The following is a 27,054-nucleotide window of genomic DNA, read 5'->3' on the forward strand; positions in this document are numbered from 1 at the left end:
ATAGATTAAATTTAAGTATAATAAATGATAATTGCTGGAAAAATATGTTAGGACAGCATATCTTGTCTGGAGTTATAAACAAACACGTTGTAAACATTGCATGAGGATATTCATAAATATGTTAATTTGGATTAATAATGCAAGTGACGTCGATGGAAGTGGTGGGAATGATTGTGAGAAAGGATGGTATGGAAAGGATGGGGAGTGAGGTGGAAAGGAATGGGGGGGATGGAGTGGGGGGGGGGGGGAAAGGCGGGGGAGAGAGGGGGAAGGGGGGAGGGGGTTTAAGATTGTGGGGTGTTGGGGTGTTGGGATATGGGGTGTTGGGGTGTTGTGGTTTGCAGTGTGGTGGGAATGTGTGTGTGGTGTCGAAGGTGATGATCTTGTGTGGGCGAGAAGTATAATGATATGGTGAGATGAGGAAGGGGAGTAGAGATGTAAGGGATAGGAGTGGGTTGACAATGGGAGTGCTGTGTGGAAACGTGTTAGTAGGTTGTGAAATATGTCGGAATTTGCTGGGTCACTGTAATGGGATGGATGTGAGGTGCATGTGAATGGACTGCGGATGTGATGGTGCCGAGTATGTGGTGGAGGTGGGCGTGAAAGTGCTGATGAAAGAAGGGTGAATGTGATGTGTTATGAATAGGGGTGTACTGGATGTGAGTGTACTGAGGGGTGTAAGGGAAGGAAGCGAGGACACTTGATGGGTGCTATATAGAAAGTAGGTTACAGAAATGCACTGTAATTGATGTATTCATTCAGACCCAATGGTTTGAGACAACCTAACCTGAAAGTCCATTCACTTTCCTTCTTAATAAGTTCTTTGCTTAAGTCACCACCGCGTATGCCTAGATGGACCCTATCTAGGCCAAAGGCGCGCATATCACTTGGTGAGTCATGATGTGCAGCATGGTAGTGTCTGGCTACTGATGTTAGTTTTTTGCCTTTTTGAAGATCTGACGATGAGTTGCGAATGGAGCCCATATGTTCTAAAATCCTAGTTTTAAATTTTCTAGTCGTCATGCCTACATATCGTTGATTGCAAGGACAGGTTAGACAATAGACTACTCCTTGTGTGTCGCAGTTGAAGAAGTGTTGTATGGAAATATCCTTGCCATGTCTGTCCTTGACACAGTCAGTTATCTGTATCTGTGGGCAAGCCTTACATTGCCCACATGGAAAGGATCCCTTAGGGAGTTTGGATTTGGTCATTTCACGTGAAAAATGGCTCTGAACCAACGTGTCTTTGATGTTCTTGGATCTCCTCCAACTGATTTGTAAAGTGGGATCCAATAAAGGTGATAACTCTGGATCCAGATGTAGGACAGGTAGATGTTTCTGAATGGCCTTTTTTAGTAGACGCCATTCGGGACAGAAGGTCCCTACAAATCGAATCTTGGTGTCAGCCTTTTGTTCTTGGAGTTTGTCCTGGAAGATCAGGGATTCCCTGTTGGTTTTTGAAATAGATTGTTGAGCTCTCTTCAGAGAGCGTTTACTGTATCCCCGAGCTTGTAACCTGGTCATAAGTTCTCTGCTTTTCTGTTTGAACACCTTCTCCTCTGTGCAGTTGCGTCTAAGACGAAGAAATTCCCCTTTTGGGATGTTTTCAATAGTAGGTGGGAAATGTGAGCTTGTTTGGTGCAATATACTGTTTGTGGCTGTATCCTTACGAAAGAGTTCTGTAGCCAAAGTCCCACTTGTTGTCTTGTAGATATTCAAGTCCAAAAAAGATATCTTGTCTCTGCTGATTGAGTGAGTGAGAAAAATGTTCAAATCGTTTACATTGAGGATGTTAATGAAGTCCAACAGGAGTTTCTCATCTCCTTCCCAGATCACAAAGATATCATCAATATATCTCAGCCAATTGATGATATGTTTTGTGTAGATATGATTATCATCGTTGAAGACTATTGTTTGTTCCCACCAGCCGAGGAACAGGTTGGCGTATGTGGGTGCACAGGCTGCACCCATTGCTGTTCCCCGAATTTGCTGAAAAAATTGGTCACCAAAGGTGAAATAATTTTTATTGAGAACAAAACTCAACATTTCACATAGGAAATCATGAAATACATTTTTTTCTTCCATATCCAGGAAGAATTTGGTGGCTTGTATTCCTTGTGAGTGTGAAATACTGCTATACAGGGCTTCCACATCTAAGGTGACTAGGATACAATTCTCATTTAGACATATGTCATGTATTTTCCTTAGGAGATCAGAAGTGTCCTTAAGGTAGGAGGGTAATGTCATGACATGGTCTCTGAGATGTAAATCCAGAAATTTGCTTGGGGTTTCCAAGAGTCCCCCATTCCCTGACACTATGGGTCTCCCAGGTGGTTTGTTGATATTCTTGTGTATTTTTGGCAATAAGTAAAAGGTAGGAACCCTGGGATTCGAGACCTCAAGGTATTTAGCCTCTTGTTGTGTGATAGCTCCAGTGGCAAATGCCTCTGTAATCATGTGCATGTATTGCTTGTGGAATTTTATTGTGGGATTAAGTGGCAATCTGATATAACAGGATGTGTCCAACAGTTGTCTCCGTGCTTCCTCTTCATACATTGCGATGGGCCATATGACAATGTTACCACCCTTATCCGAGGGTTTGATAACGGTGTCAGTCCATGTTTTAATCTCTTTAAGAGCTTGTCTCTCTCTGTATTTGAGATTTTTGGTGAGACATCTTTTGCGAGAATTGGTCTGGATCTCGTCAAATTCTTTGGAGACTAGATCCAAAAAGACCCTGATTTCTGGGCTGTTGGTGTCAGGAGGGAAAAAGGTGGACTTCAGTTTGCATGTGGGTCTTATTTTTCGTGAAGCAGGGATGTCCGAGGCTGATTCCATATGCAGCTCCTCCAGTATTTGGATAGCTGTATAATCTTCTTCGGTCAGTGGTGTTATTGATACACTAGGATCCTCCAAAGGTCCTGAATGGCTGGATAGTGAAGTCATAATACTTGAGTCAACAGAGGATTTAGCAAAATCCTCCCTTTTGATTGGACAACGACCAGCTCCCTTGCAAGATAAAGCCTGCACTATCCCCTCTGGGAACAGGAAGTGATCAAGCCCGGTGAACGGGTGAAACTAGTTTTCCGTTCCCTATCCCCACTGCCTGGGTGTGACAGCTGATTCCGGACATCCTGAACCACGAGCCGCTCTTTCCCCAGCAGCCGCTGCATCAACCCGCCGCCGCTAGATACTGCCGCGATGGGACCAGGAACATTGTGTCTCTCTTCTCCTCAGCCAACCTGACCACGTCTCCACAATACATCAGGTACTTTGATCGGCAGTGCGGCTATAAACGAACTGCTCAGCTCCTGGGAACCAGTGTATCCTGCATCTTCAATTTGCCTGGACTTTGACACGGACATTCCGCACTCAGAAAGTATCCTGCTCATATTAGTGACTGATCGTTCCATACAATTCCGGGTAATATCTGCTCAATATCAGCATCTTTTTGCATATTTATATTTGATAATAGCATTCATCAAGCTGTTTTTTGCAAGTACCCGTTTTACAGATAGTCGGCATTTAGCGGCTTAATACCACATAGGATACTGTTTAAACCTTTATTTTCAGTCATTTTGATCTAATCATTTGGCTGAGCAATTTATCACTATCCTCTATACTGCGTATTATATAGCATTGCTGCAGCTCTGTATAATCAACTGTTGTTCATTATCTCTTTCTCTTTTCACCTGATACCATTTTGGTACAATGTGCAATAATCTGTCAGCATCAAATTGATGGTGATGCATGGTTCCAATCAATTTAATTATCTGCTAATTGTGTACAATTGCTCTTTATCACACCAAGTACCTTTATCATAGGTACTATCAGCATCTTGCAATCATATTATATAGTATTTCTGCAGCTCTGCATACAGCGGAACACAAATAAGAAACTGTTGTTCATTTTCTCCTTCTTTTTCCACCTGATACCATTTTGGTATAATTATAATAATCTGATAGTAGCAAATTGATGGTGATGTATGGGTCTAATCAATTTATTTGACTGCTAATTGTGTACAAATTGCTTTTTATCACACCTAGTACCTTTATCATAGGTACTATCAGCATCCTGCAATCAAGCAGCCCATTGTCTATCAACCAATCTCAAAAAAATTTTTTTTTTTTTTTTTTTTTACCTATCAGTATCGTTTCCTTTTCCTCACTTTATACTATCTTCAGGACTCTCACCACTGATTCAGGGGTAATTATCCCGGTCTAACGGTGGCAGCAGATCCCCTATTTTCCTCCTCCACTCATTCTCTTGTCTTTTCTTTTATTTCTCCATTTTCGTGAACTCTCATCAGTGATTCTCGAGCCCTCGATATCTAATATTTTTTCTACTATCATACCACACTGGTAACGCCCGAATCCTTCCGATCTTGGAAGCTAAGCAGTGTAGGGCTGGGTCAGTACTCGAGTGGGAGACTCTCGAGGAATACTCAGTTTAGTAGAAATTCCTGGACGGTTTTGCTCAGCGTCTAACACTGACAGCAGATTCATCTTGCTCATTCCATCTTTAATCATCCCATCTGTCTCCTCATCATCGCTCATGAGAGAATAAAAACGCTTCAATTTTCAGGGTCTCCAGCTGTTATTATCGCACCCAGGCATTCCAGAACAATATTCAGTATTTACACTGTAATTAATTTGTTCTGTGTTCCCCCTTTCTTTTCCCCAACTCCCCCCCACCCTTCCCCCCACCCCTACCTCCAATTTTTGACAGTAAACTCTACTATTTTATCAATTATTGTTAATAAAAGTTATATTTAAAAATTCATTTATAATCTTTACTTATTGTCTCTTCTGAGACCTCTTAAACATACAAGAGTGCACCCACAAAAGAGTCTTCTTCTCTCCCTTTTGTTATATAGATATATATATATATATAATATATATATATCTCTTTAAGATTTTAAACCTACCGGTAAATCTTTTTCTCCTAGTCCGTAGAGGATGTTGGGGACTCCGTAAGGACCATGGGGTATAGACGGGCTCCGCAGGAGACATGGGCACTGCAAAGAACCTTAGATGGGTGTGCACTGGCTCCTCCCTCTATGCCCCTCCTCCAGACCTCAGCTAGAGAACTGTGCCCAGAGGAGATGGACAGTACGAGGAAAGGATTTTTGTTAATCTAAGGGCAAGATTCATACCAGCCCACACCATCCACACCGTATAACCTGGAATATACGCAACCAGTCAACAGTATGAACAAAACAGCATCAGCCAAAAGACTGATCTTAACTGTAACATAACCCTTATGTAAGCAATAACTATATACAAGCCTTGCAGAAATATGTCCGCACTGGGACGGGCGCCCAGCATCCTCTACGGACTAGGAGAAAAAGATTTACCGGTAGGTTTAAAATCTTATTTTCTCTAACGTCCTAGTGGATGCTGGGGACTCCGTAAGGACCATGGGAATAGACGGGCTCCGCAGGAGACAGGGCACTTTAAGAAAGAATTTGTATACTGGTGTGCTCTGGCTCCTCCCTCTATGTCCCTCCTCCAGACCTCAGTTTGAATCTGTGCCCGGACGAGCTGGGTGCAACTTAGTGAGCTCTCCTGAGCTTGCTAAAAAGAAAGTATTTTGTTAGGTTTTTTTATTTTCAGAGAGATCTGCTGGCAACAGACTCTCTGCTACGTGGGACTGAGGGGAGAGAAGCAGCCCTACTCACTGAAGATAGGTCCTGCTTCTTAGGCTACTGGACACCATTAGCTCCAGAGGGATCGTACACAGGATCGCACCCTTGGTCGTCCGATCCCGGAGCCGCGCCGCCGTCCCCCTCGCAGAGCCGGAAGACAGAAGCCGGTGACAGAGGCAAGAAGACTTCGAAATCGGCGGCAGAAGACTCCAGTCTTCATATGAGGTAGCGCACAGCACTGCAGCTGTGCGCCATTGCTCCCACACTAAACCCACATACTCCGGTCACTGTTGGGTGCAGGGCGCAGGGGGGGGGGGCGGCCTGGGCAGCAATTAGGAACCTCTTGGCAAAAAGTGAGCATATATACAGTTGGGCACTGTATATATGCATGAGCCCCCGCCATTATTTAACACAGAAACGCGGGACAGAAGCCCGCCGCTGAGGGGGTGGGGCTTCTTCCTCAGCACTCACCAGCGCCATGTTTTTTCTCCACAGCACCGCTGAGAGGAAGCTCCCCAGTCTCTCCCCTGCAGTTACACGGTAGAAGAGGGTAAAAAGAGAGGGGGGGCACATAATTAGGCGCAAAAATCAATATAAACAGCAGCTACTGGGTTAACATTAAGTTACTGTGTTATTCCTGGGTTAATAGCGCTGGGGTGTGTGCTGGCATACTCTTTCTTTGTCTCTCCAAAGGGCCTTATGGGGGAATTGTCTTCAGATGAGCATTCCCTGAGTGTGTGGTGTCGGTACGTGTGTGTCGACATGTCTGAGGTAAAAGGCTCCCCTAAGGAGGAGATAGAGCAAATATGTGTGTGAGGGTGTCTCCGTCGACAACGCCGACACCTGTTGGATATGTGTAATTAAGTGCTAAGGTGAATTTATTGCACAAAAGATTAGGGAACAGACAGGAAATCTACCCATGTCTGTCCCTCTGTCGCAGAGACCTTCAGAGTCTCTCAATGCTCACTATCCAAATAATAAACACTGATATCGACACGGAGGTTGACTCCAGTGTCGACTACGATAATGCAAAGTTACAGCCAAAAAGGCAGAAAAGTATTCAATATATGATTATTGTAATAAAAGATGATTTGCATATCACTGATGACTCATCTGTCCCTGACACAAGGGTACACATGTTTAAGGGGAAGAAAGCTGAGGTAAATTTCCCTCCTCTCATGATGAAAAAGAGCGGGAATCTCCAGACAAGAGACTGCAGTTTCCCACAAAGAATTCTCAGGCAGTATCCTTTCCCCACTAGGGCCAGGATACGATGGGAATCTTCCCCTAGGGTGTCACGTTTGCCCAAAAGGTAGCCCTGTCGTAACAGCTATTCTCAGGGATCCTGCAGATAGCGTGCACATTCTGGTACACTACTCAGACTGGCGATTGTGTCGGCATTGGTTTATAGCGCTGTGGCAGCTTGGACAGGTACCTTATCAGCAGAGATTGAGACCCTAGTATGTATATATATATATATATATATATCTCTTAAGACAGCATCTTTACTATATATATACATATATATATGTATATATAAAACATGCCCAAAGAGACATGAGTATACTGGGTCCTAGAGTCAAAGCTATGTCGATTTCTGCTTGACGTGTCCTGTAGAATATGCAATGGACAGATGATGCCGACTTAAGAGGCATATGTAAGGCTGAGGATTGTGTGGAGAAGGGTTCTCGGACCTGGTCTCCACAACTATAGCTGGTAATTCTGATATTTTGCCTTATATTCCTGCACAGCCTAGGAAAGCACGACATTATCAAAGGCAGCCTTTCGAACAAAGAAACAAGAAAGTCCGAGGTGCGTCCTTTCTTGCCAGAGGCGGGGGCAGAGGAAAGAAGCTGCACAACACAGCTAGGTCCCAGGAACAGAAGTCCTCCCCGGCCTCTACAAAAATCCACCGCATGTCGCTGGAGCTACACAGGCGGAGCTAGGCCCGGTGGGGGCACGCCTGCGTAAGTTCAGCCACAAGTGGGTTCACTCCCTGTTAGATCCCTGGGCAATAGATATTGTGTCTCAGGGATGCAAGCTGGACTTTGAGAAGATGCCCCCTCACAGACGGCCCTGCCGGCTTCCCCCCACGAGAGGGAAACAGTGTTAACTGCAATTCACAAATTGTATCTTCAGCAGGTGGTGGTCAAGGTTCCCCTCCTTCAACAAGGAAAGGGTTATTATTCGACCATGTTTGTGGTACCGAAACCGGACGGTTCGGTCAGACCCATATTGAATTTAAAATCCCTGAACATATACCTGAAAAGGTTCAAGTTCAAGATGGAATCGCTCAGAGCGGTCATCGCAAGCCTGGAAGGGGGGGATTTTATGGTGTCTCTGGACATAAAGGATGCATACCTTCATGTCCCCATTTATCCACCTCATCAGGCGTACCTCAGATTTGTGGTACAGGATTGTCATTACCCATTCCAGACGTTGCCGTTTGGTCTCTCCACGGCACCAAGAATATTTACCAAGGTAATGGCGGAAATGATGGTGCTCCTGCGAAAGCAGGGGGTCACAATTATCCCATACTTGGACGATCTCCTCATAAAGGCGAGGTCCAGAGAGCAGTTGCTGATCAGCGTAGCACACTCTCGGGAAGTGTTACAACAGCACGGCTGGATTCTAAATATTCCAAAGTCGCAGCTGATTCCTACGACGCATCTGCCCTTCCTGGGCATGATTCTAGACACATACCAGAAGAAGGTTTTTCTCCCGACGGAGAAGGCGCAGGAACTCATGACACTGGTCAGAGACCTCTTAAAACCAAAACAGGTGTCGGTGCATCACTGCACGCGAGTCCTGGGAAAGATGGTGGCATCGTACGAGGCCATTCCCTTAGGCAGGTTCCATGCGAGGACCTTTCAATGGGATCTGTTGGACAAGTGGTCCGGATCACATCTACAGATGCATCGGCTGATCACCCTATCCCCCAGGGCCAAGGTGTCTCTTTTGTGGTGGCTGCAGAGTGCTCACCTTCTCGAGGGCCGCAGGTTCGGCATTCAGGACTGGGTCCTGGTGACCACGGATGCAAGCCTCCGAGGGTGGGGGGCAGTCACACAGGGAAGAAATTTCCAGGGTCTGTGGTCAAGTCAGGAGACTTGCCTTCACATCAATATCCTGGAACTAAGGGCCATATACAACGCCCTAAGTCAAGCGGAGACCCTGCTTCGCGACCAATCGGTGCTGATTCAGTCAGACAACATCACCGCAGTGGCTCATGTAAACCGCCAAGGCGGCACAAGGAGCAGGGTGGCGATGGCGGAAGCCACCAGAATTCTTCGCTGGGCGGAGAATCACGTAAGAGCACTGTCAGCAGTGTTCATTCCGGGAGTGGACAACTGGGAAGCAGACTTCCTCAGCAGGCACGACCTCCCCCCGGGAGAGTGGGGACTTCATCAAGAAGTCTTCACGCAGATTGCAAGGGGGTGGGAACTGCCACAGGTGGACATGATGGCATCCCGCCTCCACAAAAAGCTACAGAGATATTGCGCCAGGTCAAGAGACCCTCAGGCGATAGCTGTAGACGCACTAGTGACACCGTGGGTGTTCCAGTCAGTTTATGTATTTCCTCCTCTTCCTCTCATACCACAGGTGCTGAGAATCATAAGAAAAAGAGGAGTGAGAACAATACTCATTGTTCCGGATTGGCCAAGAAGGACTTGGTATCCGGATCTGCAAGAAATGCTCACAGAGGACCCATGGCCTCTGCCTCTAAGACAGTACTTGTTGCAACAGGGGCCCTGTCTGTTCCAAGACTTACCGCGGCTGCGTTTGACGGCATGGCGGTTGAACGCCGGATCCTAGTAGAAAAAGGCATTCCGGATGAGGTCATTCCTACGCTGATAAAGGCTAGGAAGGACGTGACGGCTAAACATTATCACCGTATATGGCGAAAATAAGTTGCTTGGTGTGAGGCCAGGAATGCCCCTACGGAGGAATTCCAGCTGGGCCGTTTCCTTCACTTCCTACAGTCGGGAGTGACTTTGGGCCTGAAATTGGGTTCCATTAAGGTCCAGATTTCGGCTCTATCCATTTTCTTTCAAAAAGAACTGGCTTCTCTTCCTGAAGTCCAGACGTTTGTAAAGGGAGTGCTGCATATTCAGCCCCCTTTTGTGCCTCCAGTGGCACCTTGGGATCTTAACGTGGTGTTGAGTTTCCTGAAGTCACACTGGTTTGAGCCACTCAAAACCGTGGAGTTAAAATTTCTCACGTGGAAGGTGGTCATGCTATTAGCCTTGGCTTCAGCTAGGCATGTGTCAGAATTAGCGGCTTTGTCACATAAAAGCCCCTATCTGGTTTTCCATATGGACAGGGCAGAATTGCGGACCCGTCCACAATTTCTGCCAAAAGTGGTGTCATCCTTTCATATTAACCAACCTATTGTGGTGCCTGTGGCTACTCGTGACTTGGAGGATTCCGAGTTACTAGATGTGGTCAGGGCTTTGAAGGTTTATGTAGCCAGAACGGCTAGAGTCAGGAAAACTGAGTCGCTGTTTATCCTGTATGCATCCAACAAGCTGGGTGCTCCTGCTTCAAAGCAAACTATTGCTCGTTGGATCTGTAACACTATTCAGCAGGCTCATTCTGCGGCTGGATTGCCGCTTCCAAAATCAGTAAAAGCCCACTCCACAAGGAAGGTGGGCTTTTCTTGGGCGGCTGCCCGAGGGGTCTCGGCATTACAACTTTGCCGAGCGGCTACTTGGTCAGGTTCAAACACTTTTGCAAAGTTCTGCAAGTTTGATACCCTGGCTGAGGAGGACCTTGTGTTTGCTCATTCGGTGCTGCAGAGTCATCCGCACTCTCCCGCCAGTTTGGGAGCTTTGGTATAATCCCCATGGTCCTTACGGAGTCCCCAGCATCCACTAGGACGTTAGAGAACATAAGATTTTACTTACCGGTAAATCAATTTCCCGTAGTCCGTAGTGGATGCTGGGCGCCCGTCCCAAGTGCGGACTTCTTCTGCAATACTTGTATATAGTTATTGCTTAAATAAGGGTTATGTTTGGTTGCATCAGGGTTGATCTGATGCTCCGTTGTTGTTCATACTGTTAACTGGGTAAGTTTATCACAAGTTATACGGTGTGATTGGTGTGACTGGTATGAGTCTTGCCCTGGATTCCAAAATCCTTTCCTTGTACTGTCAGCTCTTCCGGGCACAGTTTCTCTAACTGAGGTCTGGAGGAGGGACATAGAGGGAGGAGCCAGAGCACACCAGTATCCAAATTCTTTCTTAAAGTGCCCTGTCTCCTGCGGAGCCCGTCTATTCCCCATGGTCCTTACGGAGTCCCCAGCATCCACTACGGACTACGAGAAATAGATTTACCGGTAAGTAAAATCTTATTTTCTCTTACGTCCTAGAGGATGCTGGGGACTCCGTAAGGACCATGGTGATTATACCAAAGCTCCAGACCGGGCGGGAGAGTGCGGATGACTCTGCAGCACCGATTGTGCAAACATGAGGTCCTCATCAGCCAGGGTATCAAACTTGTAGAATTTTGCAAAAGTGTTTGAACTCGACCAAGTCGCCGCTCGGCAAAGCTGTAATGCCGAGACGCCTCGGGCAGCCGCCCAAGAAGAGCCCACCTTCCTAGTGGAATGGGCCTTTACCGAATTTGGTAATGGCAATCCAGCCGTAGAATGAGCCTGCTGAATCGTGTTACAGATCCAGCGAGCAATGGTCTGCTTAGAAGCAGGAACGCCAACCTTGTTGGCTGTATACAGGATAAACAGTGCCTCCGTTTTCCTAAACCGAGCCGTCCTGGCTACATAAATTTTTAAGGCCCTGACTACATCAAGGGACTTGGAATCCTCCAAGTCATCTGTAGCCACAGGTACCACAATAGGTTGGTTCATATGAAACGACGAAACCACTTTAGGCAAAAATTGAGGACGAGTCCTTAATTCCGCTCTATCCACATGGAAAATCAGATAGGGGCTTTTGTGAGACAAAGCCGCCAACTCTGACACCCGCCTTGCAGATGCCAAGGCCAACAACATGACCACCTTCCAAGTGAGAAATTTTAATTCAACCGTTTGAAGAGGTTCAAACCAGTGAGATTTTAGGAACTGTAACACCACGTTAAGGTCCCATGGTGCCACTGGAGGCACAAAAGGAGGCTGTATGTGCAGCACTCCCTTTACAAAAGTCTGGACTTCTGGGAGAGAAGCCAATTCCTTCTGAAAGAAAATTGATAGGGCTGAAATCTGTACCTTAATGGAGCCTAATTTTAGGCCCATATCCACTCCTGTCTGTAGAAAGTGGAGAAAACGGCCCAGATGGAATTCCTCAGTAGGAGCATTCTTGGCTTCATACCAAGATACATACTTTCTCCAGATACGGTGATAATGTTTTGCCGTCACCTCCTTCCTAGCCTTTATCAGAGTAGGGATGACTTCTTCTGGAATGCCTTTCCCAGCTAGGATTCGGTGTTCAACCGCCATGCCGTCAAACGTAACCGCGGTAAGTCTTGGAACACGCAGGGCCCCTGTTGCAACAGGTCCTCTCTGAGAGGAAGAGGCCACGGATCTTCTGTGAGCATTTCCTGAAGATCTGAATACCAGGCCCTTCGAGGCCAATCTGGAACAATGAGTATTGTCCGCACGCTTTTTCGTCTTATGATTCTCAATATCTTTGAGATGAGTGGAAGAGGAGGGAACACATAGACCGACTGAAACACCCACGGTGTCACCAGGGCGTCTACTGCTACTGCCTGAGGGTCCCTTGACCTGGCACAATACCTCCGAAGCTTTTTGTTGAGGCGTGACGCCATCATGTCTATTTGAGGAAGTCCCCAACGACTTGTTATCTCTGCAAAAACTTCTTGATGAAGTCCCCACTCTCCTGGATGGATATCGTGTCTGCTGAGGAAGTCTGCTTCCCAGTTGTCCAATCCCGGAATGAAGACTGCTGCCAAAGCGCTTATGTGATTTTCCGCCCAGCGAAGAATCCTGGTGGCTTCCGCCATTGCCGCTCTGCTCCTTGTCCCGCCTTGGCGGTTTACATGAGCCACGGCTGTGACATTGTCTGATTGAATCAGAGCCGGTAGGTCGCGAAGAAGATTCTCCGCTTGACGTAGGCCGTTGTATATGGCCCTCAATTCCAGTATGTTGATGTGTAGACAAGCCTCCTGTCTTGACCATAGTCCCTGAAAGTTTCTTCCTTGTGTGACTGCTCCCCATCCTCAGAGGCTCGCATCCGTGGTCACCAGAACCCAGTCCTGAATGCCGAATCTGCGACCCTCGAGAAGGTGAGCACTCTGCAGCCACCACAGGAGAGACACCCTGGCCCTGGGGGACAGGCTTATTTTCTGATGAATTTGAAGATGGGACCCGGACCACTTGTCCAGAAGGTCCCACTGAAACGTCCTCGCATGAAACCTGCCGAAGGGGATGGCCTCGTAGGTTGCCACCATTTTTCCCAGTACTCGAGTGCATTGATGGACTGACACTCTTTTCGGTTTTAACAGGTCTCTGACCATGTTCTGGAGTTCCTGGGCTTTTTCCATTGGGATAAAAACCCTCTTTTTGTTCCGTGTCCAGAATCATGCCTAAGAAAGATAACCGAGTTGTTGGAACCAACTGTGACTTTGGTAGATTCAGAATCCAGCCATGTTGCTCTCGGGGAGAGCGCCACGCTTTTCAGCAACTGATCTCTCGATCTCGCTTTTATCAGGAGATCGTCCAAGTACGGGATAATTGTGACTCCCTGCCGGCGCAGGAGCACCATTATTTCCGCCACTACCTTGGTGAAAATCCTCGGGGCCGTGGAAAGCCCAAACGGCAACGTCTGAAACTGGAAATGACAGTCATGTACAGCGAATCTCAGGTACGCCTGATGAGGGGGATATATGGGGACATGAAGGTATGCGTCCTTTATGTCCAGTGACACCATAAAATCCCCCCCTTCCAGGCTGGAGATAACTGCCCGGAGCGATTCCATCTTGAATTTGAACTTTTTTCAAGTACAGGTTTAGGGATTTTAAATTTAGAATGGGTCTGACCGAGCCATCCGGCTTTGGGATCACAAATAGGGTTGAATAGTACCCCTTCCCCTGTTGAACTAGGGGAACCTCGACAACCACTTGTTGTTGACACAGTTTTTGAATTGCAGCTAAAACGATCTCCCTTTCTGGGGAAGAAGCTGGTAAAGCCAATTTGAAAAACCGTCGAAGAGGCACGTCTTCGAATTCCAGCTTGTAACCTTGGGATACAATTTCCATTGCCCAAGGATCCACGTCTGACTGAACCCAGACGTGGCTGAAAAGTCGAAGACGTGCCTCCACCGGCGCGGACTCCCTCAGAGGAGCCCCAGCGTCATGCGGTGGATTTAGTAGAAGCCGGGGAGGACTTATGCTCCTGGGAACTAGCCGTAGCAGGCTGTCTTTTTCCCCTCTACCCTTACCTCTGGCGAGGGAGGAAGAGCCCCGACCTCTTCTGGACTTATGCGACCGAAAGGACTGCATCTGATATTGCGGCGTTTTCTTTTGCTGTGGGGAAACATAAGGTAAAAAAGTAGATTTACCCGCGGTAGCTGTGCAAACCAGGTCCGCGAGACCTTCCCCAAATAAATCCTCACCTTTGTAAGGCAAAACTTCCATATGCCTCTTTGAGTCGGCATCACCCGTCCATTGGCGGGTCCACAGGGCTCGCCTAGCAGAAATCACCATGGCGTTGGCTCCCGAACCTAGCAGACCAATGTCTCTCTGAGCATCTCTCATATATAAGACTGCGCCTTTAATGTGACCTAAGGTCAATAAAATGGTATCCCTATCCAGGGTATCAATGTCAGCTGACACAGTATCCGTCCAAGCCGCTACAGCGCTACAAACCCAAGCCGACGCTATTGCCGGTCTGAGCAAGGCACCCATATGTGTATAAATTGATTTTAAGGTAGTTTCCGGTCTGCGATCAGCAGGATCCTTGAGGGCTGCCGTGGCTGGAGACTGTAGCGCCACCTTTTTGGACAAGCGCGTTAACGCCTTGTCCACCCTGGGTGAGGATTCCCACCGTAACCTGTCCTGCGCAGGGAAAGGATATGCCATAAGAATTCTCTTGGGAATCTGCAGTTTCTTGTCTGGAGTTTCCCAAGCCTTTTCAAATAACGCGTTCAGCTCATGAGATGGGGGAAAGGTTACCTCAGGTTTCTTTTCCTTAAACATGTGTACCCTCTTGTCAGGGACCGAGGGGTCATCTGTGATATGTAAAACATCCTTTATTGCAATAATCATATAATGAATACTTTTGGCCACCCTTGGGTGTAACCTCGCATCATCGTAGTCAACACTGGAGTCAGAATCCGTGTCGGTATCAGTGTCTGCTACTTGGGACAGGGGATGTTTCTGAGACCCTGAAGGGCCCTGTGACAGTCAAAGCCATGGATTGACTCCCTGTTCTATCCCTGGACTCTGCTTTGTCCAACTCTGATGTAATAAAGACACATTTGCATTTAAAACATTCAACATATCCAACCAATCAGGTGTCGGCGTTGCCGACGGAGACACCACAATCATTTGCTCCACCTCCTCCTTAGATTTGCCTTCTGCTTCAGACATGCCGACACATGCGTACCGACACCCCCACACACTCAGAGATAGATAAGCCCCGAAACGTCGGCTTGTTTATTCACTTTTGAATACAGTTTTTCATTTTTGTAAAGCCTTGAGTGCCGCTGTCATCTTTATTGGGATATTATATATATATATATATATATATATATATATATAGAGAGAGAGACAATTCCCCAATAAGGCCCTTTGGAGAGACAGAGAGAGAGTATGCCAGCACACACCCAGCGCCACCTGACACTGGAAACCAAATCCCCAGTTAAAACAGCGCATATATATATATATATATATATATATACACTCACTGCGCCAATTAAATGTGCCCCCCCCCTTTTTTCTGCCCTCTGTCACCGTGTTCAGCAGGGGAGATTCCGGGGAGCCAGCTTCTCTGCAGCGTGCTGTGGAGAAAATGGCGCTGGTTAGTGCTGGAGGATCAAGCCCCGCCCCCTCAGCAGCGGGCTTCAGTCCCGCTCAAATTTCCAATACTGGCGGGGGGATTATTTAACATACTGCCTCCGCAGTGTATATATATATATATATATATATATATATATATATAATATGTTAGCCAGTCCCTAGAGGTTTATTATTGCTGCCCAGGGCGCCCCCCCCCCTGCGCCCTTTAGTGCCCGCTGTATATGTGTGTGTGTGTGGGAGCAATGGTGCGCAGCGTTACCTCAGAGAAGATCTGAAGTCTTCTGCCGCCTTCGAAGTCTTCTTTCTTCTTATACGCACCCGGCTTCTATCTTCTGGCTCTGTGAGGAGGACGGCGGCGCGGCTCCGGGACGAACGGCGAGGGTGAGACCTGTGTTCCGACCCTCTGGAGATAATGGTGTCCAGTAGCCTAAGAAGAAGAGCCTATCATTTAAGTAGGTCTGCTTCTCTCTCCCCAGTCCCACGATGCAGGGAGCCTGTTGCCAGCAGTGCTCCCTGAAAATAAAAAACCTAACAAAAGTCTTTTTCAGAGAAATTCAGGAGAGCTCCCCTGTAGTGCACCCAGTCTCCTCTGGGCACATGATCTAACTGAGGTCTGGAGGAGGGGCATAGAGGGAGGAGCCAGTGCACACCCATCTAAAGTTCTTTGTAGTGCCCATGTCTCCTGCGGAGCTCGTCTATACCCCATGGTCCTTACGGAGTCCCCAGCATCCTCTAGGACGTAAGAGAAATATATATATATAATATATATATATTTTTTATTTATTTCAATTTTTTAGAAAGATTATATTTCATATAGTGATATGGTTCTTTCAGATTTATTGTGGGAGCTACAGGACCATAAGGTTGGCCATTTGTCCCCCCAAAGCTCTTCCGATCCATTTGGTATGTACACAATTACTACCCTATGATGTTGACCACTATGGCTTGATTTGTCTAAGTTTTTACACCATCCATATAGTTACTGTCTAGATATGAGCCCCTGATGAAGTCCAATTGGATGAAACGCGTTGGATTTGGTTCGGATGTGAAAACATCAGATATGTACTAACTATGAGAAATCATTGGATTGACTATCTGCTTACACTGCATCATCTGTATATCTGATGTTTGTATTTTAATGTGGCTGTGTTAGCCATTTGACATTATTGTATTCACGGCAATATATTGTTCAATGCTAATATGCAAATAAATTAAAACATTTTAGAGAATTGTGGTCAAAAATAGGATTTTAATACCTACCAGTAAATCCTTTTCTCTTAGTCCGTAGAGGATGCTGGGGACTCCAAAAGGACCATGGGGTATAGACAGGATCCGCAGGAGACATGGGCACTTTAAGACTTTAAATGGGGAGGGGGCGTGGCCTGGCTGGAGAAGAGAGCAGACGTATTTCTGCTTCACTCCTCTCTCCAGCTTTATTAATCTCATCATATTGTATAAATATCCGCTGTATACCCTTACCGGGGGCTCCCCTTCCCCACCTGTAGTCCTCCTGTGTCCAGCAGGTTGCGGCCTACGGACCTACAGAAGCCGGGGCCTCGCGTACTCTTGGTGCCCGCGTTTTGAGCTCCATAGCGGGGTCGCGGCGCTGGGACCTTCCCAGAGTCACAGGAGCCATCAGTAGCCTTCCCCAGACCCCCAGGGTGGACACCCCCTGGGGCAGCAGGTCGGGGAGACGCCTGGCAGCGGGGGACAGCAGTGGAACAGACACCCAGGGAGACACGGCGGCCATATTGGACGGCACCAAAGGAGCTGCTCTGAGGTAGTGGTGTGTCTGTGTGTTGTGGGGGACTCTGGCTAAGGGTCACACCGGGACTGGTGACCCCCTGACACTGTTCTCCCTTTGATCTCACCCTGGGGCCTCTGTTAAGGGATTTGTGCTTTTCTTTATTTGTGGAGCAATGAACTTTTTCTCAGCAGTATTTTCTTCTACTACAACTGCCCCATCTTGTGGCCACTGGGCGTAATTGCAGGCATTTCTCACAGTGTGTTCGATATATAATACATATTGTCTTGCAGACTTCATACGACCGCAGATACCCCAACACCTCCCGAGACGTTCGGCTGCGATGTCCCCACGGCTGCATGACCACGGTATTATGATGTGACTGCTCTGAGATAATTCTACCTCCACCCGAATGCTCCTATGGCATGATATGACAACTCAGCCTTTATGTGGATCCTTCCTTGATTGATATTACAGACGCCTCTTACCTCCAGTCCCTCCACTTTTGCCGTTCAGCTTTATTATGCCTCCCAAGAAATATAAGGCCGCTAAAAAGGTTTCCCAGGTGGCGTTCTTTAAACCTTCGCCTCAAGCCGCTAAAACAAAAAATGCACGGAGTGACGCCCCTAAGCATGCTGTCCCCATGCCCTCGCCACTCCGGGATGCGTCCGCCCCTACCTCTGTTACTGTACCCACCAGTTCCATCGAAGACAGTGACTCGCTTACGATGGGCGCTATGAAGCATCTCCTAACGCAATTTAAGGATGAAGTTGCGGCTGAATTTAGAGCGACTATGAAGGAATGTCAGCGATCTATTGACGAGATTGGTGGCCGCACTGACCACTTAGAAACAAAAATGGGTGAAGTGGTGTCTTCGCACAACGATCTGATCTCTTCTCATGAACTGCTTCAAAATGAGGTCACAGCGCTCAGAGACAAACTCTCTGATATAGAAGACAGATCGAGACGTAACAATATAAAGCTGCGAGGTGTCCCGGAGGCTGTCGCTAATAGCGCTTTGAACGATTTTGCAGTTGACCTCTTTAGCAAACTCCTCCCTACGTACCGCTCAGTGGACTTTCTAATCGACCGCATCCATAGGCTCCCTAAAGCCAGGAACGCTCCTGATGGAGTCCCCCGAGATGTCCTTATGAGGTTGCACTATTTTCACGTGAAGGAGGCGATCTTGAAAGCTGCTAGACCCTCGGATACTGCCTCTGAGGCTCTGGGCTCACTTCAGATATTCGGAGACCTGTCCCCTGCTACTCTAGCGAAAAGGCGCTCTCTTTACCCCATCACATCAGTGTTACGAAAAGAGAACATTCTATACAGATGGGGATTTCCTACTAAGTTGCTTATTTCTCGAGAAGGTTCTACTGTTGTCATAACGAACATCGAGGAAGGTAAAAAGATCCTAGCATCATGGTTCTCTGCAAGCTCTTCTACATACACCTCCCCCGAACGGGGCCTTCAGCGGGACTGGGCCTCTTCGGCTGCAGATCTTTGAGTATTGTCTGATTTACTACGTTTGCATTGATTTCATGTTTTTCTACACGGTTTGTCATGTCATGTTTCTTATGTTGCACCAGTTCCTTGGCAGTTGTTTGATGTAGGTGTTTATGTGATAACTGAATGTTATTAGTTTGTTTTCGGGTGTTGCCTCAACACCTCTAGTTAACTGTTTGTTCTCTGCCTCTGCTGCCCCGCTTGCCGCCCACATTTCTTTGTTAGCTGGGAATTCTACCTGAGTTTCTTTAGTCCCGACAGCTGGTGGTGCGGGGGACCAGAGATGGAGGGCCGAGGAACTGTACCTGGTTTAATTTTGGTTCGGGTGCGGGTAGATTGACCACTACCCCCCACAACTTAACTCTGAGTCGCCATGGTTAGGCGTCCAACTGTGCCCCCTCGAGGGGTTACTGTTATGTTTCCTTTTCCTGTTATTCTTCTTTTCTCTATCCTTTCTTTCCCTTTTCCTCTCCTACTGTCCGGAAATTGCTACACACACTTTCTACATGCCAGTTGGTTGATGATTGATATGCAATCCTCGATATCTTTACAGTATGGTTAACATTGTCTCTATAAATGCGAAGGGTCTTAATTTCCCACATAAGAGGAGGTTGGCACTTAATTATTTCTATAAACTTAAAGCCCAAATCATAGCCGTCCAAGAGACTCATTTTATTAAATCTGCCCCTCCACGGTTTACTAATGGGAGATTTCCCCATTGCTACTTGGCCAACGGACCAGCGAAGAAAGCGGGGGTGGCAATCTTGGTATCTCAGCATTGCGCGTTTTCCCTCACGTCGCAATACTGCGACCCCGAGGGAAGAATTCTAAAGGTACTCTCGAAAATAAAGAGGTGACAATAGTTTCTTGCTATGCTCCTAACACTAAGCAACTAGCATTTTGCAGGAAACTCTGTGCTAAGGTGCAACAATTGGCCAAGGGTGCTTTACTTTTATTGGGAGACTTTAACTTGACCCTGGACCCTTTGGTTGACAATTCTGGCAAGCGGCCCTCACTCTCCAGTCAGCTCCATAGGAATGCAAAGGGCTTTAGCCAGTTATTGGCGGAATATGATCTTTTAGACCTTTGGCGCGTTAAGCACAAAATGGACAGAGATTACACATTTTATTCCCCAGTACATGCCTCTTATTCAAGAATAGACCTAGCTTTAGCAGATAAGTGGACTCTGCAGTCCATCCGTAAAATTTCTATTCTCCCCATGTCTTGGTCGGATCACTCCCCATTATTCATCGAATGGGATATTAATAGTAGAAAGGTTACCCCGGCCCCCTGGCGTTTAGGTAAACTAAGTCTTCTTCAGCCGGAGACCGCACTGGCTATCCAAACCACCATGGACTGTTATCTTGCTGAGAACTCTCCTCGGGAGACATCTATTTTCACATTCTGATGCGCCCTTAAAGCAGTAACTCGAGGGACAGCGATTCAAACAGCGGCTAAACTTAAAAGGGCATATCGTAAAAAATTTGAACAAGCTGAGCTTGCAGTCGCTTCCCTGGAGAGTTCTCACAAGGCACATCCACATGATAAAGCCCTTCTTAATTCATTGAAGGAAGCCAGAGAGGCGGTAAATGTTTTCTATTTAGCGGAAGTCCAACGCAACCTACATAGACTGAACCAAAAATTCTATGTTTATGGTAACCGGGCTGGTAGACTACTGGCGAGGAAGCTGAGGGGTAAGAAAGCTAAAGAAAAAATTCATATTGTCCACTCGGATAGAGGTAAGAGAGTCTACGACCCTGACGAGATTGCAAATGTCTTTGCATCTTATTACTCTAAACTATACAACTTGAAGGGGGATTCTTCCACTTTTCAACCTACAGGCATTGATATTCAAAATTTTCTGAGCGATTTTCCTCTACCCTCGTTGTCACCGGAGACTTGTAGCGCCCTTAGTGAGCCTTGGACTTTAGCCGAAGTCGAAAAGGCTATTGATTCCCTTCCAGCGGATAAGGCCCCGGGACCTGATGGTTATCCTTCTGGTTTCTATAAATCCTTTAAGGTGAGTTTGGCCCCGGTGCTCTTGTCAGTGTTTAATGAAGCCTCAGAAGTTGGCCACTTTCCCAAAGAGATGCTGGAAGCTCAAATCATCACCATCCCCAAGCCTGGAAAAAACCCTACCTCAGTCTAAAATTTTAGACCAATAGCTCTATTAAATACGGACCTAAAAATTTATGCCAAATTAGTTGCCAACCGTATCAGTCCACTTCTCCCTTCTCTTATCAACCCTGATCAGGTGGGCTTCATATTAAACAGACAGGCCCCGGATAACACGCGTAGGGTGATTAATGTTATTGAGCATTCTGCCTGTAGAAAAGAACCCCTTCTAGTTTTGTCTCTGGATGCCGAAAAGGCGTTCGATAGGTTGAACTGGGAATTTATGAGATTAACTCTGGACAAATTTGGCTTCTCTGGAAGGATCTTAGACTCTATCCTGGCTCTTTATTCCACGCCCTGTGCGCGGGTCTTTGGTAATGGATGTCTTTCTTCACCCTTTAATATCTCCAATGGCACTCGTCAGGGCTGCCCGTTATATCCTATTATATTCGCATTGGCGATAGAACCCTTGGCTGCTTGCATTAGATCCCGGGATTCGATTAGTGGCCCTGTTATTGGGGGCATCTCTCACAAAATTAGCTTGTTTGCAGACGATATTTTACTATGTCTTTCTGATCCTGAGTCTTCCTTGCCAGTTCTCCATGATGTCCTTCAAGACTATTCGGATGTTTCCTTTTACAAATTAAATACTAATAAAACTGAAGCCCTCCCACTCAATGTATCTCCGACTGTGGTCTCTTGGTTGAAGGATTCGTACAAATATGCCTGGAAGTCCTGTTCCTTGAGATATCTAGGGATTAACTTAACCAGAGAAGTTAATTTAATTGAGTGTAATTATGCCCCGTTATTAAAAGTGTTTACGGAGCTGACTGGGGAGTGGATGCTACAGGAGGTGTCTTGGCTGGGTAGGATTGCTGCTGCCAAGATGGTCTTATTGCCAAAATTAATGTACCTGTTTCGCGCCATACCAAGACCCCTTCCCAAACTCTTCTATAATAAATTTAATCAGGTCCTGATTAGATATGTGTGGGGAGGCTCTAGACCAAAAATTGCTAAAAAAATTCTTATTATGCCCAAACAATCCGGTGGGGTAGCTTTCCCAGATATAGAAAAGTACCATGCTGCATGTCTGTTAAGTCAGTCTAGAGACTGGTTTGACACCTCGAGCCTGAAACCATGGGTTATTCTGGAAGCTACTTATGTGAACCCTGTTACTCTGTCTGATTTGTTTTGGTTGCCACCGTCTGCTGCTCGAAGTAGGTCCGGATCCTGCAAGTCTATTAAAACGACCCTAGATTCATGGCATAAGCTAGTATCCTCTTCGGAAGAGATTAAATTACCGTCCCCCTGTCTGTCGTTAATCGCTCTTATGTCATTGATTCCTAATATTTCCCTAGAGGATTGGATTCAGAAGGGGCTCTCCACAGTGGGCGATTTTTATTTGGGAGACGTCTTGATGTCCTTTTCTCAATTACAAGAAAGATTTGGGATTCGGTCTCAAGACTTTTTCAAATACTTGCAGGTGAGAAGCTGGTTACACTCATTCACTCCCCCACACCTCCACAAACCTTCTCCTCCGGCTTATGTTAAAAGCCGATTGGAGACGTCCTCGCATAAATATGGTATTACGTGGTGGTATCATTTTCAATTGTCAAACAGCACACAGACTAAATTAAAAGCTCAGATTTTGTGGGAAAGTGATTTGAATAGATCCTTTATTGATGCAGATTGGGACAGTATATTTAAAGTCTCCAAATGTGTTAACCACTCCGAAATGTTCTACAAGCTTATACAGAGGGCCTACTTCACCCCCTAAAGACAACATAGAATCTGGCCTTCACAATCTAAATTATGTTGGAGGAAATGCGGCTCTACGGGGGACATCTTTCATATTTCTCTGACGTCCTAGTGGATGCTGGGAACTCCGTAAGGACCATGGGGAATAGCGGCTCCGCAGGAGACTGGGCACAAAAGAAAAGCTTTAGGACTACCTGGTGTGCACTGGCTCCTCCCCCTATGACCCTCCTCCAAGCCTCAGTTAGATTTTTGTGCCCGACCGAGCTGGGTGCAATCTAGGAGGCTCTCCTGAGTTTCTTAGGAAAAGTTAGTTTTAGGTTTTTTATTTTCAGTGAGACCTGCTGGCAACAGGCTCACTGCATCGAGGGACTAAGGGGAGAAGAAGCGAACCTGCCTGCTTGCAGCCAGCTTGGGCTTCTTAGGCTACTGGACACCATTAGCTCCAGAGGGACCGAACACAGGCCCAGCCTCGGAGTCCGGTCCCAGAGCCGCGCCGCCGGCCCCCTTACAGAGCCAGAAGCAAGAAGAGGTCCGGAAAATCGGCGGCAGAAGACATCAGTCTTCACCAAGGTAGCGCACAGCACTGCAGCTGTGCGCCATTGCTCCTCATGCACCACACGCTCCGGTCACTGATGGGTGCAGGGCGCTGGGGGGGGGGGGCGCCCTGAGCAGCAATATAAACACCTTGGCTGGCTAAAATACATCACATATAACCCCCAGGGCTATATGGATGTATATTAACCCCTGCCAGATTCCTGAAAAAAGCGGGAGAAAAGTCCGCCGAGAAGCCTATCTCCTCAGCACACTGGCGCCATTTTCCCTCACAGCTCCGCTGGAAGGACGTCTCCCTGACTCTCCCCTGCAGTCCTGCACTACAGAAAAGGGTAAAACAAGAGGGGGGGGCACTAATTAGGCGCAGTATAATATACACAGCAGCTATAAAGGGAAAAACACTCTGTATGGTGTTATCCCAACATATATATAGCGCTCTGGTGTGTGCTGGCATACTCTCCCTCTGTCTCCCCAAAGGGCTAGTGGGGTCCTGTCCTCTATCAGAGCATTCCCTGTGTGTGTGCAGTGTGTCGGTACGACTGTGTCGACATGTATGAAGAGGAAAATGATGTGGAGGCGGAGCAATTGCCTGTAATGGTGATGTCACCCCCTAGGGAGTCGACACCTGAGTGGATGAGTTTATGGAAGGAATTACGTGAAAGTGTCAGCTCTTTACAAAAGACGGTTGATGACATGAGACAGCCGGCTACTCAGCTTGTGCCTGTCCAGGCGTCTCAAAGACCATCAGGGGCTCTAAAACGCCCGCTACCTCAGATGGCAGATACAGACGCCGACACGGATACTGACTCTAGTGTCGACGATGAAGAGACGAATGTGACTTCCAGTAGGGCCACACGTTACATGATTGAGGCAATGAAAAATGTTTTACACATTTCTGATAGTACAAGTACCACTAAAAAAGGTATTATGTTTGGTGAGAAACTACCTGTAGTTTTTCCTGCATCTGAGGAATTAAATGAAGTGTGTGATGAAGCGTGGGTTTCTCCCGATAAAAAACTGATAATATCCTAAAATGTATATACACTCACACGGGTGTTATACTGCGACCAGCAATCGCCTCAGCCTGGATGTGCAGTGCTGGGGTGGCTTGGTCGGATTCCCTGACTGAAAATATTGATACCCTGGATAGGGACAGTATATTACTGACTATAGAGCATTTAAAAGATGCATTTTTATATATGCGTGATGCACAGAGGGATATTTGCCGACTGGCATCAAGAGTAAGTGCGCTGTCCATTTCTGCCAGAAGAGGGTTATGGACGCGGCAGTGGTCAGGTGATGCTGATTCCAAAAGGCATATGGAAGTATTGCCTTATAAAGGGGAGGAGTTATTTGGGGTAGGTCTATCAGACCTGGTATCCACGGCAACTGCTGGGAAATACACATTTTTACCCCAGGTAGCCTCTCAACATAAAAAGACGCCGTATTATCAGGCGCAGTCCTTTCGGCCCCATAAGGGCAAGCGGGCGAAAGGCTCCTCATTTCTGCCCCGTGGCAGAGGGAGAGGAAAACAAACAGCCAGTTCCCAGGAACAGAAGCCCTCTCCCGCTTCTGCCAAGTCCTCAGCATGACGCTGGGGCTCTACAAGCGGACTCAGGCACGGTGGGGGCCCGTCTCAAGAATTTCAGCGCGCAGTGGGCTCACTCACAAGTGGACCCCTGGATCCTTCAGGTGGTATCTCAGGGGTACAAATTGGAATTCGAGACGTCTCCCCCTCGCCGTTTCCTAAAGTCTGCCTTACCGACGTCTCCCTCCGACAGGGAGGCGGTATTGGAAGCCATTCACAAGCTGTATTCACAGCAGGTGATAATCAAGGAACCCCTCCTGCAACAGGGAAAGGGGTATTATTCCACGCTGTTTGTGGTACCGAAGCCGGATGGCTCGGTGAGACCTATTTTAAATCTAAAATCTTTGAACACTTACATACAGAGGTTCAAATTCAAGATGGAGTCACTCAGAGCGGTGATCGCGAACCTGGAAGAAGGGGATTATATGGTGTCTCTGGACATCAAGGATGCTTACCTCCATGTCCCAATTTACCCTTCTCACCAAGGGTACCTCAGGTTCGTGGTACAGAACTGCCACTATCAGTTTCAGACGCTGCCGTTTGGATTGTCCACGGCACCCCGGGTCTTTACCAAAGTAATGGCCGAAATGATGATACTCCTTCGAAGGAAGGGAGTTTTAATTATCCCTTACTTGGACGATCTCCTGATAAGGGCAAGATCCAAGGAACAGTTGGTAGTCGGAGTAGCACTATCTCAAGTAGTGCTGCGGCAGCACGGTTGGATTCTCAATATCCCAAAATCGCAGCTGATCCCGACGACACGTCTTCTATTCCTAGGGATGATCCTGGACACAGTCCAGAAAAAGGTGTTTCTCCCGGAAGAGAAAGCCAGAGAGTTATCCGAGCTAGTCAGAAACCTCCTAAAACCAGGCCAAGTATCAGTGCACCAATGCACAAGGGTCCTGGGAAAAATGGTAGCTTCCTACGAAGAAATCCCATTCGGCAGATTCCACGCAAGAACATTCCAGTGGGACCTGCTGGACAAATGGTCCGGATCGCATCTTCAGATGCATCAGCGGATAACCCTGTCCCCAAGGACAAGGGTGTCTTTCCTGTGGTGGTTGCAGAGTGCTCATCTTCTAGAGGGCCGCAGATTCGGCATTCAGGACTGGGTCCTGGTGACCACGGATACCAGCCTGCGAGGCTGGGGAGCAGTCACACAGGGAAGAAACTTCCAGGGCTTGTGGTCAAGCCTGGAGACATCACTTCACATAAATATCCTGGAGTTAAGAGCCATTTACAATGCTCTAAGCCAAGCAAGACCTCTGCTTCAAGGTCAGCCGGTGCTGATCCAGTCGGACAACATCACGGCAGTCGCCCACGTAAACAGACAGGGCGGCACAAGAAGCAGGAGGGCAATGGCAGAAGCTGCAAGGATTCTTCGCTGGGCGGAAAATCATGTGATAGCACTGTCGGCAGTGTTCATTCCGGGAGTGGACAACTGGGAAGCAGACTTCCTCAGCAGACACGACCTCCACCCGGGAGAGTGGGGACTTCACCCAGAAGTCTTCCACATGATGATAAACCGTTGGGAAAAACCAAAGGTGGACATGATGGCGTCCCGCCTCAACAAAAAACTGGACAGGTATTGCGCCAGGTCAAGGGACCCTCAAGCAATAGCTGTGGACGCTCTGGTAACACCGTGGGTGTACCAGTCAGTGTATGTGTTCCCTCCTCTGCCTCTCATACCCAAGGTGCTGAGAATTATACGGCGGGGAGGAGTAAGAACTATTCTCGTGGCTCCGGATTGGTCAAGAAGGACTTGGTACCCGGAACTTCAAGAGATGCTCACAGAGGACCCGTGGCCTCTACCTCTGAGAAGGGACCTGCTCCAGCAGGGACCCTGTCTGTTCCAAGACTTACCGCGGCATGGCGGTTGAACGCCGGATCCTAAAGGAAAAAGGCATTCCAGACGAAGTCATCCCTACTTTGATAAAAGCCAGAAAGGATGTAACCGCAAAGCATTATCACCGCATCTGGCGGAAATATGTTGCGTGGTGCGAGGCCAAAAAGGCCCCGACGGAGGAATTTCAACTGGGTCGATTCCTGCATTTCCTGCAAACAGGAGTGTCTATGGGCCTAAAATTAGGATCCATTAAGTTCCAGATTTCGGCCCTGTCGATTTTCTTTCAGAGAGAACTGGCTTCAGTGCCTG

General features: G+C 47.4%; 1 pseudogene; it reads left to right on the forward strand.

Moving 5' to 3' along the window:
• The first annotated feature begins 4,340 nt into the window (after positions 1 to 4,340).
• On the forward strand, positions 4,341 to 4,459 carry LOC134971320 (5S ribosomal RNA; annotated as a pseudogene).
• Positions 4,460 to 27,054: the final 22,595 nt, after the last annotated feature.

Source organism: Pseudophryne corroboree, chromosome 11 (assembly GCF_028390025.1).
Source record: "Pseudophryne corroboree isolate aPseCor3 chromosome 11, aPseCor3.hap2, whole genome shotgun sequence".
In the NCBI taxonomy this organism is placed as follows: domain Eukaryota; kingdom Metazoa; phylum Chordata; class Amphibia; order Anura; family Myobatrachidae; genus Pseudophryne; species Pseudophryne corroboree.